Source organism: Triturus cristatus, chromosome 1_1, assembly GCF_964204655.1.
Source record: "Triturus cristatus chromosome 1_1, aTriCri1.1, whole genome shotgun sequence".
Classification (NCBI taxonomy): Eukaryota; Metazoa; Chordata; class Amphibia; order Caudata; family Salamandridae; genus Triturus; species Triturus cristatus.
This window is the reverse complement of record NC_140579.1, coordinates 336,858,612-336,880,085: the sequence shown is the minus strand read 5'-3', so window position 1 is coordinate 336,880,085 and position 21,474 is coordinate 336,858,612.

Genomic DNA, 21,474 nt, shown 5'->3' with positions numbered 1-21,474 from the left:
CAGGTATGCCCAGGCGTGGGTCCTGGGCTCACTGTGCCCCGGGAATCAAGCTATCCTGGCTGAAGAGGGGTGAAACCCCGAAACCGGTCCTTGGATGCTTGTTTCCGGTCCAGGGAGGACCTGGCTTGGCAGTTCAGGCTGGACTGCTCCCATGAAGCACAGGGTCAAGACTTATTTTCATATTTCCAGGTGTAAACTGGGGTGGAATGGTGAGCAGTAGAATGATGGATTTAACCTAGATCTTTTGACTTGGGGGTGAATGTTTTGATTTGTTTTGCATTCCTTCCATCAATTGTATGTCTTTTGCTTTTTTGCCCTCAATGAGCCAGGTATGCCCAGACGTGAGTCCTGGGCTCACGTTGCCACTGGAATCAAGCTATCCTGGCTGAAGAGGGCTGAAACCCTGAGACCGGTCCTAGGATGCTTGTTTCCGGTCCAGGGAGGAACTGGCTTGGCAGTTCGGGCTGGACTGCTCCCATGAAGCACAGGGTCAAGAATTATTTTCATATTTCCAGGTGTAAACTGGGGTGGAATGGTGAGCAGTAGAATGATGGATTTAACCCAGATCTTTTGACTGGGCGTGAATGTTTTGATTTGTTCTGCATTTCTTCCATCAATTGTGTGTCTTTTGCTTTCTTGCCCTCAATGAGCCAGGTATGCCCAGACGTGGTCCTGGGCTCACTGTGCCACTGGAATCAAGCTATCCTGGCTGAAGAGGGGTGAAACCCCGAAACTGCTCTTAGGATTCTTGTTTCCGGTAAAGGGAGGACCTGGCTTGGCAGTTCAGGCTGGACTGTTCCCATGAGGCACAGAGTCAAGACTGATTTGCATATGGCCAGGTATAAACCGTGGTGGCATGATAAGCAAAAGAATGATGGATTTAACCTGATCTCCTGACTGGGGGTGAATGTTTTGATTTGTTCTGCATTCCTTCCATCAATTGTTTGTCTTTTGCATTCTCGCCCTAAGTGCACCAGGTATGCCCAGACGTGGGTGCTGGGCTCACTGTGCCACTGGAATCAAGCTATCCTGGCTGAAGAGAGGTGAAACCTTGAAACTGGTCCTAGGATGATTGTTTCTGGTTCAGGCAGGACCTGCCTTGGCAGTTCGGGCTGGACTGTTCCCATGAGGCACAGGGTCAAGACTGATTTGCATATGTCCAGGTCTAAACCGGGGTGGCATGGTGAGCAAAAGAATGATGGATTTAACCCCGATCTCTTGAATGGGGGTGAATGTTTTGATTTGTTCTGCATTCCATCCATCAATTGTGTGTCTTTTGCTTTCTCGCCCTAAGTGCGCCAGGTATGCCAAGACGTGGGTCCTGGGCTCACTGTGCCACTGGAATCAAGCTATCCTGGCTGAAGAGGGGTGAAACCCTGAGACCGGTCTTTGGATGCTGGTTTCCAGTCCAGGGAGGACCTGGCTTGGCAGTTCGGGCCGGACTGTTCCCATGAGGAACAGGGTCAAGACTGATTTGCATATGGCCAGGTCTAAACCGGGGTGGCATGGTGAGCAAAAAAATGATGGATTTAACCCAGTTCTCTTGACTGGAGATCAATGTTTTGGGTTGGTCTGCAATCCGTCCATCAATTGTGTGTCTTTTGCTTTCTTGCCCTAAGTGCGCCAGGTATGCCCAGACGTGGGTGCTGGGCTCACTGTGCCACTGGAATCAAGCTATCCTGGATGAAGAGAGGTGAAACCCTGAAACTGGTCCTAGGGTGATTGTTTCCGGTTCAGGGAGGACCTGCCTTGGCAGTTCAGGCTGGACTGTTCCCATGAGGCACAGGGTCAAGACTGTTTTGCATATGACCAGCTCTAAACCGGGGTGGCATGGTGAGCAAAAGAATGATGGATTTAACCCAGTTCTCTTGACTGGGGATGAATGTTTTGGTTCGGTTTGCAATCTGTTCATCAATTGTGTGTCTTTTGATTTCTCGCCCTAAGGGTGGCAGGTATGCCCAGACATGGGTCCTGGGCTCACTGTGCCACTGGAATCAAGCTATCCAGGCTGAAGAGTGGTGAAACCCCGAGACCGGTCCTAGGATGCTTGTTTCTGGTCCAGGGAGGACCTGGCTTGGCAGTTCGGGCTGGACTGTTCCCATGAGGCACAGGGTCAAGACTGATTTGTATATGGCCAGGTGTAAACTGGGGTGGCATGGTGAGCAAAAGAATAATGATTTAACCCAGATCTCTTGACTGGGGGTGAACGATATGATTTGTTCTGCATTCCATCCATCAATTGTGTGTCTTTTGCTTTCTCGCCCTCAGTGCGCCAGGTAGGTCCTGGGCTCACTGTGCCACTGGAATCAAGCTATCTTGGCTGAAGAGGGGTAAAACTCCGAAACAAGTCCTAGGATGCTTGTTTACGGTCCAGGGAAGACGTGGCTTGGCAGTTCGGGCTGAACTGTTCCCATGAGGCACAGGGTCAAGACTGATTTTCACATTTCCAGGTCTAAACTGGGGTGGCATGGTGAGCAATAGAATGATGTATTTAACCCAGATCTTTTGACTGGGGGTGAATGTTTTGATTTGTTCTGCATTCCATCTATCAATTGTGTGTCTTTTGCTTTCTTGCCCTCAATGAGCCAGGTATGCCCAGACGTGGTCCTGGGCTCACTGTGCCACTGGAATCAAGCTATCCTGCTTGAAGAGAGGTGAAACCCTGAAACTGGTCCTAGGATGATTGTCTCCGGTTCAGGGAGGACCTGCCTTGGCAGTTCGGGCTGGACTGTTCCTATGAGGCACAGGGTCAAGACTGATTTGCATATGGCCAGGTCTAAACCGGGGTGGCATGGTGAGCAAAAGAATGATGGATTTAACCCAGTCCTCTTGACTGGGGATGAATGTTTTGGTTTGGTTTGCAATCCGTTCATCAATTGTGTGTCTTTTAATTTCTCGCCCTAAGTGCGCCAGGTATGCCCAGACGTTGGTCCTGGGCTCACTGTGCCACTGGAATCAAGCTATCCTGGCTGAAGAGGGGTGAAACCCCTAGACCGGTCCTAGGATGCTTGTTTCTGGTCCAGGGAGGACCTGGCTTGGCAGTTCGGGCTGGACTGTTCCCATGAGGCACAGGGTCAAGACTGATTAGCATATGACCAGCTCTAAACTGAGGTCCCATGGTGAGCAAAAGAATGATGGATTTAACCCAGATCCCTTGACTGGGAGTGAATGTTTTGATTTGTTCTGCATTCCGTCCATCAATGGTGTGTCTTTTGATTTCTCGCCCTAAGTGCGCCAGGTATGCCCAGAAGTGGGTTCTGGGCTCACTGTGCCACAGGAATCAAGCTATCCTGGCTGTAGAGGGGTGAAACCCCGAAACTGGTCATAGGATGCTTGTTTCGGGTGCAGGGAGGACCTAGCTTGGCAGTTCGGGCTGGACTGTTCCCATGAGGCACAGGGTCAAGACTGATTTGCATATGGCCAGGTCTAAACCGGGGTGGCATGGTGAGCAAAAGGATGATAGATTTAACCCAGATCTCCTGACTGGGTGTGAATGTTTTGATTTGTTCTGCATTCCGTCCATCAATTGTGTGTCTTTTGCTTTCTCGCACTAAGTGCACCAGGTATGCCCAGACGTGGGTGCTGGGCTCACTGTGCCACTGGAACCAAGCTATCCTGGCTGAAGAGAGGTGAAAAACTGAAACTGGTCCTAGGATGTTTGTTTCCGGTCCAGGGAGGACCTGCCTTGGAAGTTCTGGCTGGACTGTTCCCATGAGGTGCAGGGTCAAGACTGATTTGCATTTGGCCAGGTCTAAACAGGGGTGGCATGGTGAGCAAAATAATGATGGATTTAACCCAGTTCTCTTGACTGGAGATGAATGTTTTGGTTTGGTGCGCAATCCGTCCATCAATTGTGTGTCTTTTGCTTTCTCGTCCTAAATGTGCCAGGTATGCCCAGACTTGGGTGCTGGGCTCACTGTAACACTGGAATCAATCTATCCTGGATGAAGAGAGGTGAAACCCCGAGACCGGTCCTAGGATGCTTGATTCCAGTCCAGGGAGGACCTGGCTTGGCAGTTCGGGCTGGACTGTTCCCATGAGGCACAGGGACAAGACTGATTTGCATATGGCCAGGTCTAAACTGGGGTGGCATGGGGAGGAAAAGAATGATGGATTTAACCCAGATCTCTTGACCGGGGGTGAATATTTTGATTTGTTCTGCATTCCGTCCATCAATTGTGTGTCTTTTGCTTTCTTGCCCTCAATTAGCCAGGTATGCCCAGACATGGGTACTGGGCTCACTGTGCCACTGGAATCAAGCTATCCTGGCTGAAGAGGGGTGAAACCCCGAAACTGGTCCTAGGATGCTTGCTTCCGGTCCAGGGAGGAACTGGCTTGGCAGTTTGGGCTGGACTGATCCCATTAGGCACAGGGTCAAGACTGATTTACATATGACCAGGTCTAAACCGGGGTGGCATGGTGAGCAAAAGAATGATAGATTTAACCCAGATCTCCTGACTGGGTGTGAATGTTTTGATTTGTTCTGCATTCCGTCCATCAATTGTGTGTCTTTTGCTTTCTCTCCCTAAGTGCACCAGGTATGCCCAGACTTGGGTGCTGGGCTCACTGTGCCACTGGAATCAAGCTATCCTGGCTGAAGAGAGGTGAAACCCTGAAACTGGTCATAGGATGTTTGTTTCCAGTCCAGGGAGGACCTGCCTTGGCAGTTCGGGCTGGACTGTGCCCATGAGGCACAGGGTCAAGACTGATTTGCATATGGCCAGGTCTAAACCGGGGTGGCATGGTGAGCAAAAGAATGATGGATTTAAACCAGTTCTCCTGACTGGAGATGAATGTTTTGGTTTGGTCTGCATTCCGTCCATCAATTGTGTGCCTTTTGCTTTCTTGCCCTAAGTGCGCCAGGTATGCCCAGACGTGGGTCCTGGGCTCACTGTGCCACTGGAATCAAGCTATCCTGGCTGAAGAGGAGTGAAACCCCGAAACCGGTCCAAGGATGCTTGTTTCCAGTCCAGGGAGTACCTGGCTTGGCAGTTCGGGATGGACTGTTCCCATGAGGCACAGGGTCAAAAGTGATTTGTATATGGCCAGGTGCAAACTGGGGTGACATGGTGAGCAACAAAATGATGGATTTAACCCAGATCTCTTGAATGGAGGTGAACGTTTTGATTTTTTCTGCATTCCGTCCATGATTTGTGTGTCTTTTGCTTTCTCGCCCTCAGTGCGCCAGGTATGCCCAGACGTGGGTCCTGGGCTCATTGTGCCACTGGAATCAAGCTATCCTGGCTGAAGAGGGGTGAAACTCCGAAACAGGTCCTAGGATGCTTGTTTACGGTCCAGGGAGGAACTGGCTTGTCAGTTCGGGGTGGACTGTTCCCATGAGGCACAGGGTCAAGACTGATTTGCATATGGCCAGGTCTAAACCGGGGTGGCATGGTGAGCAAAAGGATGATAGATTTAACCCAGATCTCCTGACTGGAGATGAATGTTTTGGTTTGGTGCGCAATCCGTCCATCAATTGTGTGTCTTTTGCTTTCTCGTCCTAAATGTGCCAGGTATGCCCAGACTTGGGTGCTGGGCTCACTGTGCCACTGGAACCAAGCTATCCTGGATGAAGAGAGGTGAAACCCCGAGACCGGTCCTAGGATGCTTGATTCCAGTCCAGGGAGGACCTGGCTTGGCAGTTCGGGCTGGACTGTTCCCATGAGGCACAGGGACAAGACTGATTTGCATATGGCCAGGTCTAAACTGGGGTGGCATGGGGAGGAAAAGAATGATGGATTTAACCCAGATCTCTTGACCGGGGGTGAATATTTTGATTTGTTCTGCATTCCGTCCATCAATTGTGTGTCTTTTGCTTTCTTGCCCTCAATTAGCCAGGTATGCCCAGACATGGGTACTGGGCTCACTGTGCCACTGGAATCAAGCTATCCTGGCTGAAGAGGGGTGAAACCCCGAAACTGGTCCTAGGATGCTTGCTTCCGGTCCAGGGAGGAACTGGCTTGGCAGTTTGGGCTGGACTGATCCCATTAGGCACAGGGTCAAGACTGATTTACATATGACCAGGTCTAAACCGGGGTGGCATGGTGAGCAAAAGAATGATAGATTTAACCCAGATCTCCTGACTGGGTGTGAATGTTTTGATTTGTTCTGCATTCCGTCCATCAATTGTGTGTCTTTTGCTTTCTCTCCCTAAGTGCGCCAGGTATGCCCAGACTTGGGTGCTGGGCTCACTGTGCCACTGGAATCAAGCTATCCTGGCTGAAGAGAGGTGAAACCCTGAAACTGGTCATAGGATGTTTGTTTCCAGTCCAGGGAGGACCTGCCTTGGCAGTTCGGGCTGGACTGTGCCCATGAGGCACAGGGTCAAGACTGATTTGCATATGGCCAGGTCTAAACCGGGGTGGCATGGTGAGCAAAAGAATGATGGATTTAAACCAGTTCTCCTGACTGGAGATGAATGTTTTGGTTTGGTCTGCATTCCGTCCATCAATTGTGTGCCTTTTGCTTTCTTGCCCTAAGTGCGCCAGGTATGCCCAGACGTGGGTCCTGGGCTCACTGTGCCACTGGAATCAAGCTATGCTGGCTGAAGAGGAGTGAAACCCCGAAACCGGTCCAAGGATGCTTGTTTCCAGTCCAGGGAGTACCTGGCTTGGCAGTTCGGGATGGACTGTTCCCATGAGGCACAGGGTCAAAAGTGATTTGTATATGGCCAGGTGCAAACTGGGGTGACATGGTGAGCAACAAAATGATGGATTTAACCCAGATCTCTTGAATGGAGGTGAACGTTTTGATTTTTTCTGCATTCCGTCCATGATTTGTGTGTCTTTTGCTTTCTCGCCCTCAGTGCGCCAGGTATGCCCAGACGTGGGTCCTGGGCTCATTGTGCCACTGGAATCAAGCTATCCTGGCTGAAGAGGGGTGAAACTCCGAAACAGGTCCTAGGATGCTTGTTTACGGTCCAGGGAGGAACTGGCTTGTCAGTTCGGGGTGGACTGTTCCCATGAGGCACAGGGTCAAGACTGATTTTCACATTTCTAGGTCTAAACTGTGGATGCATGTTGAGCAATAGAATGATGATTTTAACCCAGATCTTTTGACTGGGGGTGAATGTTTTGATTTGTTCTGCATTCCATCCATCAATTGTGTGTCTTTTGCTTTCTTGCCCTCAATGAGCCAGGTATGCCCAGACGTAGGTCCTGGGCTCACTGTGCCTCTGGAATCAAGCTATTCTGGCTGAAGAGAGGTGAAACCCCGAAACTGGTCCAAGGATGCTTGTTTCCTGTCCAGGGAGGGCCTGGCTTTGCAGTTCGGGCTGGACTGTTCCCATGAGGCACAGGGTCAAGACTGATTTGCATATGTCCAGGTCTAAACAGGGGTGGCATGGTGAGCAAAAGAATGATGGATTTAACCCCGATCTCTTGAATGGGGGTGAATGTTTTGATTTGTTCTGCATTCAATCCATCAATTGTGTGTCTTTTACATTTTGATTTCTCGCCCTAAGTGCACCAGGTATGCCCAGACGTGGGTCCTGGGCTCACTGTGCCACTGGAATCAAGCTATCCTGGCTGAAGAGAGGTGAAACCCTGAAACTGGTCCTAGGATGATTGTTTCCGGTTCAGGGAGGACCTGCCTTGGTAGTTCAGGCTGGACTGTTCCCATGAGGCACAGGGTCAAGACTGATTTGCATATGACCAGGACTAAACCGGGGTGGCATGGTGAGCAAAAGAATGATGGATTTAACCCAGTTCTCTTGACTGGGGATGAATGTTTTGGTTCGGTTTGCAATCCGTTCATCAATTGTGCATCTTTTGATTTCTCGCCCTAAGGGCGCCAGGTATGCCCAGACATGGGTCCTGGGCTCACTGTGCCACTGGAATCAAGCTATCCTGGCTGAAGAGTGGTGACACCCCGAGACCGGTCCTAGGATGCTTGTTTCTGGTCCAGGGAGGACCTGGCTTGGCAGTTCGGGCTGGACTGTTCCCATGAGGCACAGGGTCAAGACTGATTTGTATATGGCCAGGTGTAAACTGGGGTGGCATGGTGAGCAAAAGAATAATGATTAAACCCAGATCTCTTGACTGGGGGTGAACAATATGATTTGTTCTTCATTCCATCCATCAATTGTGTGTCTTTTGCTTTCCCTCCCTAAGTGCGCCAGGTATGCCCAGACGTGAGTCCTGGTCTCACTGTGCCACTGGAATCAAGCTATCCTGGCTGAAGAGGGGTGAAACTCCGAAACCAGTCCTAGGATGCTTGTTTACGGTCAAGGGAAGACCTGGCTTGGCAGTTCGGGCTGAACTGTTCCCATGAGGCACAGGGTCAAGACTGATTTTCACATTTCCAGGTCTAAACTGGGGTGGCATGGTGAGCAATAGAATGATGTATTTAACCCAGATCTTTTGACTGGGGTGAATGTTTTGATTTGTTCTGCATTCCATTTATCAATTGTGTGTCTTTTGCTTTCTTGCCCTCAATGAGCCAGGTATGCCTAGACGTGGTCCTGGGCTCACTGTGCCACTGGAATCAAGCTATCCTGCTTGAAGAGAGGTGAAACCCTGAAACTGGTACTAGGATGATTGTCTCCGGTTCAGGGAGGACCTGCCTTGGCAGTTCGGGATGGACTGTTCCCATGAGGCACAGGGTCAAGAGTGATTTGTATATGGCCAGGTGTAAACTGGGGTGGCATGGTGAGCAACAAAATGATGGATTTAACCCAGATCTCTTGAATGGGGGTGAACGTTTTGATTTTTTCTGCATTCCGTCCATGATTTGTGTGTCTTTTGCTTTCTCGCCCTCAGTGCGCCAGGTATGCCCAGACGTGGGTCGTGGGCTCATTGTGCCACTGGAATCAAGCTATCCTGGCTGAAGAGGGGTGAAACTCCGAAACAGGTCCTAGGATGCTTGTTTACGGTCCAGGGAGGAACTGGCTTATGAGTTCAGGCTGGACTGTTCCCATGAGGCACAGGGTCAAGACTGATTTTCACATTTCTAGGTCTAAACTGGGAATGCATGTTGAGCAATAGAATGATGATTTTAACCCAGATCTTTTGACTGGGGGGTGAATGTTTTGATTTGTTCTGCATTCCATCCATCAATTGTGTGTCTTTTGCTTTCTTGCCCTCAATGAGCCAGGTATGCCCAGACGTGGGTCCTGGGCTCACTGTGCCTCTGGAATCAAGCTATCCTGGCTGAAGAGGGGTGAAACCCCGAAACTGGTCCAAGGATGCTTGTTTCCGGTCCAGGGAGGGCCTGGCTTCGCAGTTCGGGCTGGACTGTTCCCATGAGGCACAGGGTCAAGACTGATTTGCATATGTCCAGGTCTAAACCGGGGTGGCATGGTGAGCAAAAGAATGATGGATTTAACCCCGATCTCTTGAATGGGGGTGAATGTTTTGATTTGTTCTGCATTCAATCCATCAATTGTGTGTCTTTTACATTTTGCTTTCTCGCCCTAAGTACGCCAGATATGCCCAGACGTGGGTCCTGGGCTCACTGTGCCACTGGAATCAAGCTATCCTGGCTGAAGAGAGGTGAAACCCTGAAACTGGTCCTAGGATGATTGTTTCCGGTTCAGGGAGGACCTGCCTTGGCAGTTGGGGCTGGACTGTTCCCATGAGGCACAGGGTCAAGACGGATTTGCATATGGCCAGGTCTAAACCGGGGTGGCATGGTGAGCAAAAGAATGATGGATTTAACCCAGTTCTCTTGACTGGGGATGAATGTTTTCGTTTGGTTTGCAATCCGTTCATCGATTGTGTGTCTTTTGATTTCTCGCCCTAAGTGCGCCAGGTATGCCCAGACGTAGGTCCTGGGCTCACTGTGCCACTGGAATCAAGCTATCCTGGCTGAAGAGGGGTGAAACCCCTAGACCGGTCCTAGGATGCTTGTTTCTGGTCCAGGGAGGGTCTGGCTTCGCAGTTCGGGCTGGACTGTTGCCATGAGGCACAGTGTCAAGACTGATTTGTATAAGGCCAGGTGTAATCTGGGGTGGCATGGTGAGCAGTAGAATGATGGATTTAACCCAGATCTTTTGACCAGGCGTGAATGTTTTGATTTGTTCTGCATTCCTTCCATCAATTGTGTGTCTTTTGCTTTCTCGCCCTAAGTGCGCCAGGTATGCCCAGACGTGGGTGCTGAGCTCACTGTGCCCCTGGAATCAAGCTATCCTGGCTGAAGAGAGGTGAAACCCTGAAACTGGTCCTAGGATGATTGTTTCCGGTTCAGGGAGGACCTGCCTTGGCAGTTCGGGCTGGACTGTTCCCATGAGGCACAGGGTCAAGACTGATTTGCACATGGCCAGGTCTAAACCGGGGTGGCATGGTGAGCAAAAGAATGATGGATTTAACCCAGTTCTCTTGACTGGGGATGAATGTTTTGGTTTGGTCTGCAATCCGTTCATCAATTATGTGTCTTTTGATTTCTCGCCCTAAGTGCGCCAGCTATGCCCAGACGTGGGTCCTGGGCTCACTGTGCCACTGGAATCAAGCTATCCTGACTGAAGAGGGGTGAAACCCTGAGACTGGTCCTAGAATGCTTGTTTCTGGTCCAGGGAGGACCGGGCTTGGCAGTTCGGGCTGGACTGTTCCCATGAGGCACAGGGTCAAGACTGACTTGTATATGGCCAGGTGTAAACTGGGCTGGCATGGTGAGCAAAAGAATGATGGATTTAACCCAGATCTCTTGACTGGGGGTGAACGTTATGATTTGTTCTGCATTCCATCCATCAATTGTGTGTCTTTTGCTTTCTCGCCCTAAATGCGCCAGGTATGCCCAGACGTGGGTCCTGGGCTCACTGTGCCACTGGAATCAAGTTATCCTGGCTGAAGAGGGGTGAAACTTCGAAACCAGTCCTAGAATGCTTTGTTTACGGTCCAGGGAGGGCCTGGCTTTGCAGTTCTGGCTGGATTGTTCCCATGACTCACAGGGTCAAGACTGATTTGCATATGGCCAGGTCTAAACCGGGGTGGCATGGTGAGCAAAAGAATGATGGATTTAACCCAGTTCTCTTGACTGGAGATGAATGTTTTGGTTTGGTCTGCAATCTGTCCATAAATTATGTGTCTTTTGCTTTCTCGCCCTAAGTGCGCCAGGTATGCCCAGAGGTGGGTCCTGGGCTCACTGTGCCACTGGAATCAAGATATCCTGGCTGAAGAGGGGTGAATCCCCGAGACTGGTCCTAGGATGCTTGTTTCCAGTTCAGGGAGGACCTGGCTTGGCAGTTCAGGCTGGACTGTTCCCATGAGGCACACCGTCAAGCCTGATTTGCATATGGCCAGGTCTAAACTGGGGTGGCATGGTGAGGAAAAGAATGATGGATTTAACCCAGATCTCTTGACTGGGGGTAAATGTTATGATTTGTTCTGCATTCCGTCCATCAATTGTGTGTCTTTTGATTTCTCTCCCAAAGTGCGGCAGGTATGCCCAGACATGGGTTCTGGGCTCTCTGTGCCACTGGAATCAAGCTATCCTGGCTGAAGAGGGGTGAAACCCCGAAACCGGTCCTTGGATGCTTGTTTCCGGTCCAGGGAGGACCTGGCTTGGCAGTTCGGCCTGGACTGTTCCCATGAGGCACAGGGTCAAGACTGATTTTCATATTTCCTTGTCTAAACTGGGGTGGCATGGTGAGCAATAGAATGATGGATTTAACCCAGATCTTTTGACTTGGGGGTGAATGTTTTGATTTGTTTTGCATTCCGTCCATCAATTGCATGTCTTTTGCTTTCTTGCCCTCAATGAGCCAGGTATGCCCAGACGTGGGTCCTCGGCTCACTTTGCCACTGGAATCAAGCTATCCTGGCTGAAGAGGGGTGAAACCCTGAGACCGGTCCTAGGATGCTTGTTTCCGGTCCAGGGAGGAACTGGCTTGGCAGTTCGGGCTGGACTGCTCCCATGAAGCACAGGGTCAAGACTTATTTTAGTATTTCCAGGTGTAAACTGGGGTGGAATGGTGAGCAGTAGAATGATGGATTTAACCCAGATCTTTTGACTGGGCGTGAATGTTTTGATTTGTTCTGCATTCCTTCCATCAATTGTGTGTCTTTTGCTTTCTTGCCCTCAATGAGCCAGGTATGCCCAGACGTGGTCCTGGGCTAACTGTGCCACTGGAATCAAGCTATCCTGGCTGAAGAGGGGTGAAACCCCGAAACTGCTCTTAGGATGCTTGTTTCCGGTAAAGGGAGGACCTGGTTTGGCAGTTCAGGCTGGACTGTTCCCATGAGGCACAGGGTCAAGACTGATTTGCATATGGCCAGGTATAAACCGTGGTGGCATGGTGAGCAAAAGAATGATGGATTTAACCTGATCTCCTGACTGGGGGTGAATGTTTTGATTTGTTCTGCATTCCGTCCATCAATTGTGTGTCTTTTGCTTTCTCGCCCTAAGTGCGCCAGGTATGCCCAGACGTGGGTCCTGGGCTCACTGTGCAACTGGAATCAAGCTATCCTGGCTGAAGAGAGGTGAAACCCTGAAACTGGTCCTAGGATGATTGTTTCCGGTTCAGGGAGGACCTGCCTTGGCAGTTCAGGCTGGACTGTTCCCATGAGGCACAGGGTCAAGACTGATTTGCATATGACCAGGTCTAAACCGGGGTGGCATGGTGAGCAAAAGAATGATGGATTTAACCCAGTTCTCTTGACTGGGGATGAACGTTTTGGTTCGGTTTGCAATCCGTTCATCAATTGTGTGTCTTTTGATTTCTCGCTCTAAGTGCGCCAGGTATGCCCAGACATAGGTCTTGGTCTCACTGTGCCACTGGAATCAAGCTATCCTGGCTGAAGAGTGGTGAAACCCCGAGACCGGTCCTAGGATGCTTGTTTCTGGTCCAGGGAGGACCTGGCTTTCCAGTTCGGGCTGGACTGTTCCCATGAGGCACAGGGTCAAGACTGATTTGCATATGGCCAGGTCTAAACCGGGGTGGCATGATGAGCAAAAGAATGATGGATTTAACCCAGTTCTCTTGACTGGGGATGAATGTTTTGGTTTGGTTTGCAATATGTTCATCAATTGTGTGTCTTTTGATTTCTTGCCCTCAATGAGCCAGGTATGCCCAGACGTGGGTCCTGGGCTCACTGTGCCACTGGAATCAAGCTATCCTGGCTGAAGAGGGGTGAAACCCCGAAACTGGTCCAAGGATGCTTGTTTCCGGTCCAGGGAGGGCCTGGCTTGGCAGTTCGGGCTGGACTGTTCCCATGAGGCACAGGGTCAGGACTGATTTGCATATGGCCAGGTCTAAACCGGGGTGGCATGGTGACAAATGAATGATGGATTTAACCCAGTTCTCTTGACTGGGGATGAATGTTTTGGTTTGGTCTGCAATCCGTCCATCAATTGTGTGTCTTTTGCTTTCTCGCCCTCAGTGCGCCAGGTCTGCCCAGATGTGGATCCTGGGCTCACTGTGCCACTGGAATCCAGCTATCCTGGCTGAAGAGGGGTGAAACCCCGAGACCGATCCTAGGATGTTTGTTTCCGGACCAGGGAGGAACTGGCTTGGCAGTTCGGGCTAGACTGCTCCCATGAAGCACAGGGTCAAGACTTATTTTCATATTTCCAGGTGTAAACTGGGGTGGAATGGTGAGCAGTAGAATGATGGATTTAACCCAGATCTTTTGACCAGGCGTGAATGTTTTGATTTGTTCTGCATTCCTTCCATCAATTGTGTGTCTTTTGCTTTCTTGCCCTCAATGAGCCAGGTATGCCCAGACGTGGGTCCTGGGCTCACTGTGCCACTGGAATCAAGCTATCCTGGCTGAAGAGGGGTGAAACCCCGAAACTACTCTTAGGATGCTTGTTTCCGGTAAAGGGAGGACCTGGCTTGGCAGTTCGAGCTGGACTGTTCCCATGAGGCACATGGTCAAGACTGATATGCATATGGCCAGGTATAAACCGGGGGGCATGGTGAGCAAAAGAATGATGGATTTAACCCAGATCTCCTGACTGGGGGTGAATGTTTTGATTTGTTCTGCATTCCGTCCATCAATTGTGTGTCTTTTGCTTTCTCGCCCTAAGTGCGCCAGGTATGCCCAGACGTGGGTGCTGAGCTCACTGTGCCCCTGGAATCAAGCTATCCTGGCTGAAGAGAGGTGAAACCCTGAAACTGGTCCTAGGATGATTGTTTCCGGTTCAGGGAGGACCTGCCTTGGCAGTTCGGGCTGGACTGTTCCCATGAGGCACAGGGTCAAGACTGATTTGCATATAGCCAGGTCTAAACCGGGGTGGCATGGTGAGCAAAAGAATGATGGATATAACCCAGTTCTCTTGACTGGGGATGAATGTTTTGGTTTGGTCTGCAATCCATTCATTAATTATGTGTCTTTTGATTTCTCGCCCTAAGTGCGCCAGGTATGCCCAGACGTGGGTCCTGGGCTCACTGTGCCACTGGAATCAAGCTATCCTGGCTGAAGAGGGGTGAAACCCTGAGACCGGTCCTAGGATGCTTGTTTCTGGTCCAGGGGGGACCTGGCTTGGCAGTTCGGGCTGGACTGTTCAACTGAGGCACAGGGTCAAGACTGACTTGTATATGGCCAGGTGTAAACTGGGCTGGCATGGTGAGAAAAAGAATGATGGATTTAACCCAGATCTCTTGACTGGGGGTGAACGTTATGATTTGTTCTGCATTCCATCCATCAATTGTGTGTCTTTTTCTTTCTCGCCCTAAGTGCGCCAGGTATGCCCAGACGTGGGTCCTGGGCTCACTGTGCCACTGGAATCAAGTTAACCTGGCTGAAGAGGGGTGAAACTCCGAAACCAGTCCTAGGATGCTTTGTTTATGGTCCAGGGAGGACCTAGCTTGGCAGTTCGGGCTGGACTGTTCCCATGAGGCACAGGGTCAAGACTGATTTGCATATGGCCAGGTCTAAACCGGGGTGGCATGGTGAGCAAAAGAATGATGGATTTAACCCAGTTCTCTTGACTGGAGATGAATGTTTTGGTTTGGTCTGCAATCCGTCCATCAATTGTGTGTCTTTTGCTTTCTCGCCCTAAGTGCGCCAGGTATGCCCAGACGTGGGTCCTGGGCTCACTGTGCCCCTGGAATCTAGCTATCCTGGCTGAAGAGGGTGAAACCTGAAACCGGTCATAGGATGCTTGTTTCCGGAACAGGGAAGACCTGGCTTGGCAGTTCGGGCTGGGCTGTTTCCATGAGACACAGGGTCAAGACTGATTTGCATATGGCCTGGTCTAAACTGTGGTGGCATGTTGAGTAAAAGAATGATGGATTTAAACCAGATCCCTTGACTGGGGGTGAATGTCTTGATTTGTTCTGCATTCCATCCATCAATTGTGTGTCTTTTGCTTTCTCGCCCTAAGTGTTTCAGGTATGCTCAGACGTGGGCCCTGGGCTCACTGTGCCACTGGAATCAAGCTATTCTGGCTGAAGAGGGGTGAAACCCCGAAACTGGTCCTAGGATGCTTGTTTCCGGACCAGGGTGGACCTGGCTTGGCAGTTCAGGCTGGGCTGTTTCTATGAGGCACAGGGTCAAGACTGATTTGCATATGGCCAGGTCTAAACTGTGGTGGCATGTTGAGTAAAAGAATGATGGATTTAACCCAGATCCCTTGACTGGGGATGAATGTTTTGATTTGTTCTGCATTCCGTCCATCAATTGTGTGTCTTTTGCTTTCTCGCCCTAAGTGCACCGGGTATTCCCAGACGTGGGTCCTGGGCTCACTGTGCCACTGGACTCAAGCTATCCTTGCTGTAGAGGGGTGAAACCCTGAAACCGGTCCTAGGATGCTTTTTTCCAGTCCAGGGAGGACCTGTCTTGGCAGTTCGGGCTGGACTGTTCCCATGAGGCACAGGGTCAAGTCTGATTTGCATATGGCCAGGTCTAAACTGAGGTGGCATGGTGAGCAAAAAAATGATGGATTTAACCCAGATCTCTTGACTGGGGGTGAATGTTTTGATTTGTTCTGCATTCCGTCAATCAATTGTGTGTCTTTTGCTTTCTCGCCCTAAGTGCGCCAGGTATGCCCAGACGTGGGTCCTGGGCTTACTGTGCCCCAGGAATCAAGCTATCCTGGCGGAAGAGGGGTGAAACTCTGAGACCGGTCCTAGGATGCTTGTTTCCAATCACGGGAGGACCTGGCTTGGCAGTTTGGGCTGGACTGTTCCCATGAGGCACAGGGTCAAGACTGATTTGCATATGGCCAGGTCTAAAATGAGGTGGCATGGTGAGAAAAAGAATGATGGAATTAACCTAGATCCCTTGACTGGGGGTGAATGTTTTGATTTGTTCTGCATTCCGTCAATCAATTGTGTGTCTTTTGCTTTCTCACCCAAAGTGCGCCAGGTATGCCCAGACGTGGGTCCTGGGCTCACTGTGCCACTGGAATCAAGCTATCCTGACTGAAGAGGGGTGAAACCCCGAGACCGGTCCTAGGATGCTTGTTTCCGGTCCAGGGAGGAACTGGCTTGGCAGTTCAGGCTAGACTGTTCCCATGAGGCACAGGGTCAAGACTGATTTGCATTTGGCCAGGTCTAAACTGAGGTAGCATAGTGAGCAAAAGAATGATGGATTTAACCCAGATCTCTTGACTGGGGGTGAATGTTTTGATTTGTTCTGCATTCCATCCATCAATTGTGTGTCTTTTGCTTTCTCGCCCTAAGTGTGCCAGGTATGCTCAGACGTGGGCACTGGGCTCACTGTGCCACTGGAATCAAGCTATTCTGGCTGAATAGGGGTGAAACCCCGAAACTCTTCCTAGGATGCTTGTTTCCGGACCAGGGTGGACCTGGCTTGGCAGTTCAGGCTGGGCTGTTTCTATGAGGCACAGGGTCAAGACTGATTTGCATATGGCCAGGTCTAAACTGTGGTGGCATGTTGAGTAAAAGAATGATGGATTTAACCCAGATCCCTTGACTGGGGGTGAATGTTTTGATTTGTTCTGCATTCCGTCAATCAATTGTGTGTCTTTTGCTTTCTCACCCAAAGTGCGCCAGGTATGCCCAGACGTGGGTCCTGGGCTCACTGTGCCACTGGACTCAAGCTATCCTTGCTGTAGAGGGGTGAAACCCTGAAACCGGTCCTAGGATGCTTTTTTCCAGTCCAGGGAGGACCTGGCTTGTCAGTTCGGGCTTGACTGTTCCCATGAGGCACAGGGTCAAGTCTGATTTGCATATGGCCAGGTCTAAACTGAGGTGGCATGGTGAGCAAAAGAATGATGGATTTAACCCAGATCTCTTGACTGGGGGTGAATGTTTTGATTTGTTCTGCATTCCGTCAATCAATTGTGTGTCTTTTGCTTTCTCGCCCTAAGTGCGCCAGGTATGCACAGACGTGGGTCCTGGGCTTACTGTGCCCCAGGAATCAAGCTATCCTGGCTGAAGAGGGGTGAAATCCTGAAACCGGTCCTAGGATGCTTGTTTCCGGAACAAGGAGGACCCTGGCTTGTCATTTCAGGCTTGACTGTTCCAATGAGACACAGGGTCAAGACTCATTTGCATATAGCCTGGTCTAAACTGTTGTGGCATGTTGAGTAAAAGAATGATGGATTTAAACCAGATCCCTTGACTGGGGGTGAATGTTTTGATTTGTTCTGCATTCCGTCCATCAATTGTGTGTCTTTTGCATTCTCACCCAAAGTGTGCCAGGTATGCTCAGACGTGGGCCCTGGGCTCACTGTGCCACTGGAATCAAGCTATTCTGGCTGAAGAGGGGTGATATCCCGAAACCGGTCCTAGGATGCTTGTTTCCGGATCAGGGAGGACCTGGCTTGGCAGTTCAGGCTGGGCTGTTTCTATGAGGCACAGGGTCAAGACTGATTTGCATCTAGCCAGGTCTAAACTGTGGTGCCAAGTTGAGTAAAAGAATGATGGATTTAACCCAGATCCCTTGACTGGGGGTGAATGTTTTGATTTGTTCTGCATTCCGTCCATCAATTGTGTGTCTTTTGCTTTCTCGCCCTAAGTGTGCCAGGTATTCCCAGACGTGGATTCTGGGCTCACTGTGCCACTGGAATCAATCTATCCTGGCTGAAGAGGGGTGAAACCCCGAAACTGGTCCTAGGATGCTTGTTTCCGGTCCAGGGAGGACCTGACTTGGCAGTTCGGGCTGGAAAGTTCCAATGAGGCCTAGGGTCAAGACTGATTTGCATATGGCCAAGTCTAAACCGGGGCGGCATGGTGAGCAAAACAATGATGGATTTAACACAGATCTCCTGACTGGGGGTGAATGTTTTGATTTTTTCTGCATTCCGTCCATCAATTGTGTGTCTGTTGCTTTCTTGCCCTAAGTGCGCCAGGTATGCCCAGACGTGGGTACTGGGCTCACTGTGCCACTGGAATCAAGCTATCCTTGCTGTAGAGGGGTGAAACCCTGAAACCGGTCCTAGGATGCTTTTTTCCAGTCCAGGGAGGACCTGGCTTGTCAGTTCGGGCTTGACTGTTCCCATGAGGCACAGGGTCAAGTCTGATTTGCATATGGCCAGGTCTAAACTGAGGTGGCATGGTGAGCAAAAGAATGATTAATTTAACCCAGATCTGTTGACTGGGGGTGAATGTTTTGGTTTGGTCTGCAATCCGTCCATCAATTGTGTGTCTTTTGCTTTCTCGCTCTAAGTGCGCCAGGTATGCCCAGACGTGGGTCCTGGGCTCACTGTGCCACTGGAATCAAGCTATCCTGACTGAAGAGGGGTGAAACCCAAAGAGACTGGTAGTAGGAGGCTTGTTTCCGGTCCAGGGAGGACCTGGCTTGGCAGTTCAGGCTGGGCTGTTTCTATGAAGCACAGGGTCAAGACTGATTTTCATATTTCCAGGTCTAAACTGGGGTGGCATGGTGAGCAATAGAATGATGGGTTTACCCAGATCTTTTGACTAGGCGTGAATGTTTTGATTTGTTCTGCATTCTGTCCATCAATTGTGTGTCTTTTCCTTTCTTGCCCTCAATGAGCCAGGTATGCCCAGATGTGGGTCCTGGGCTCACTGTGCGACTGGAATCAATCTATCCTGGCTGAAGAGGGGTGAAACCCCGAAACTGGTCCTAGGATGCTTGTTTCCGGTCCAGGGAGGACCTGTCTTGGCAGTTCGGGCTGGACTGTTCCCATTAGGCACAGTGTCAAGACTGATTTGCATATGGCCAGGTCTAAACCGGGGTGGTATGGTGAGCAAAAGAATGATGGATTTAACCCAGATGTCCTGACTGGGGGTGAATGTTATGATTTGTTCTGCATTCCGTCCATCAATTATGTGTCTTTTGCTTTCTCGCCCTAAGTGCGCCAGGTATGCCCAGACGTGGGTCCTGGGATCACTGTACCACTGGAATCAAGCTATCCTGGCGGAAGAGGGGTGAAACTCTGAGACCGGTCCTAGGATGCTTGTTTCCAATCACGGGAGGACCTGGCTTGGCAGTGTGGGCTGGACTGTTCCCATGAGGCACAGGGTCAAGACTGATTTGCATATGGCCAGGTCTAAACTGAGGTGGCATGGTGAGCAAAAGAATGATGGATTTAACCCAGATCCCTTGACTGGGGGTGAATGTTTTGATTTGTTCTGCATTCCGTAAATCAATTGTGTGTCTCTTGCTTTCTCGCCCTAAGTGTGCCAGGTATGCCCAGACGTGGTTCCTGAGCTCACTGTGCCCCTGGAATCAAGCTATCCTGACTGAAGAGGGGTGAAACCCCGAGACCGGTCCTAGGATGCTTGTTTCCGGTCCAGGGAGGAACTGGCTTGGCAGTTCAGGCTAGACTGTTCCCATGAGGCACAGGGTCAAGACTGATTTGCATTTGGCCAAGTCTAAACTGAGGTAGCATAGTGAGCAAAAGAATGATGGATTTAACCCAGATCTCTTGACTTTGGGTGAATGTTTTGATTTGTTCTGCATTCCGTAAATCAATTGTGTGTCTCTTGCTTTCTCGACCTAAGTGTGCCAGGTATGCCCAGACGTGGTTCCTGAGCTCACTGTGCCCCTGGAATCAAGCTATCCTGACTGAAGAGGGGTGAAACCCCGAGACCGGTCCTAGGATGCTTGTTTCCGGTCCAGGAAGGATCTGGCTTGGCAGTTCAGGCTGGGCTGTTTCTATGAGGCACAGGGTCAAGACTGATTTTCATATGGCCAGGTCTAAACTGTGGTGGCATGTTGAGTAAAAGAATGATGGATTTAACCCAGATCCCTTGACTGGGGGTAAATGTTTTGATTTCTTCTGCATTCCGTCCATCAATTGTGTGTCTTTTGCTTTCTCGCCCTAGGTGCGCCAAGTATGCCCAGACGTGGGTCCAGGTCTCACTGTGCCACTGGAATCAAGATATCCTGGCTGAAGAGGGTTGAAACACCGAAACCGGTCCTAGGATGCTTGTTTCCGGTCAAAGGAGGACCTGGCTTGGCAGTTCGAGCTGGACTGTTCCCATGAGGCAAAGGGTCAAGACTGATTTTCATATTTCCAGGTCTAAACTGGGGTGGCATGGTGAGCAGTAGAATGATGGATTTAACCCAGATCTCTTGACTGGGGGTGAATGTTTTGATGTGTTCTGCATTCCGTCCATCAATTGTGAGTCTTTTGCTTTCTCACCCTAAGTGCGCCAGCTATACCCAGACGTGGGTCCAGGGCTCACTGTGCCACTGGAATCAAGCTATCCTGGCTGAAGAGGGGTGAAACACTGAAACCGGTCCTAGGATGCTTGTTTCCAGTCCAGGGAGGACCTGGCTTGTTAGGTCGGGCTTGACTGTTCCCATGAGGCACAGGGTCAAGACTGATTTGCATTTGGCCAGGTCTAAACTGAGGTGGCATGGTGAGCAAAAGAATGATTGATTTAACCCAGATCTCTTGACTGGGGGTGAATGTTTTGATTTGTTCTGCATTCCGTCAATCAATTGTGTGTCTTTTGCTTTCTCGCCCTAAGTGCCCCAGGTATGCCCAGACGTGGGTCCTGGGCTCACTGTGCCCCTGGAATCAAGCTATCCTGGCTGAAGAGGGGTCAAACCTGAAACGGGTCCTAGGATGCTTGTTTCCGGACCAGGGAGGACCTGACTTGTCAGTTCGGGCTTGACTGTTCCCATGAGGCACAGGGTCAAGACTGATTTGCATGTGGCCAGGTCTAAACTGAGGGGGCATGGTGAGCAAAAGAATGATGGATTTAACCCAGATCTCTTGACTGGGGGTGAATGTTTTGATTTGTTCTGCATTCCGTCAATCAATTGTGTGTCTCTTGCTTTCTCGCCCTAAGTGCGCCAGGTATGCCAGGATGTGGTTCCTGGGCTCACTGTGCCCCTGGAATCAAGCTACCCTGACTGAAGAGGGGTGAAACCCCGAGACCGGTCCTAGGATGCTTGTTTCCGGTCCAGGTAGGACCTGGCTTGGCAGTTGAGGCTGGGCTGTTTCTATGAGGCACAGGGTCAAGACTGATTTGCATATGGCCAGGTCTAAACTGTGGTGGCATGTTGAGTAAAAGAATGATGGATTTAACCAAGATCCCTTGACTGGGGGTAAATGTTTTGATTTTTTCTGCATTCCGTCCATCAATTGTGTGTCTTTTGCTTTCTCGCCCTAAGTGTGCCAGGTATGCTCAGACGTGGGCCCTGGGCT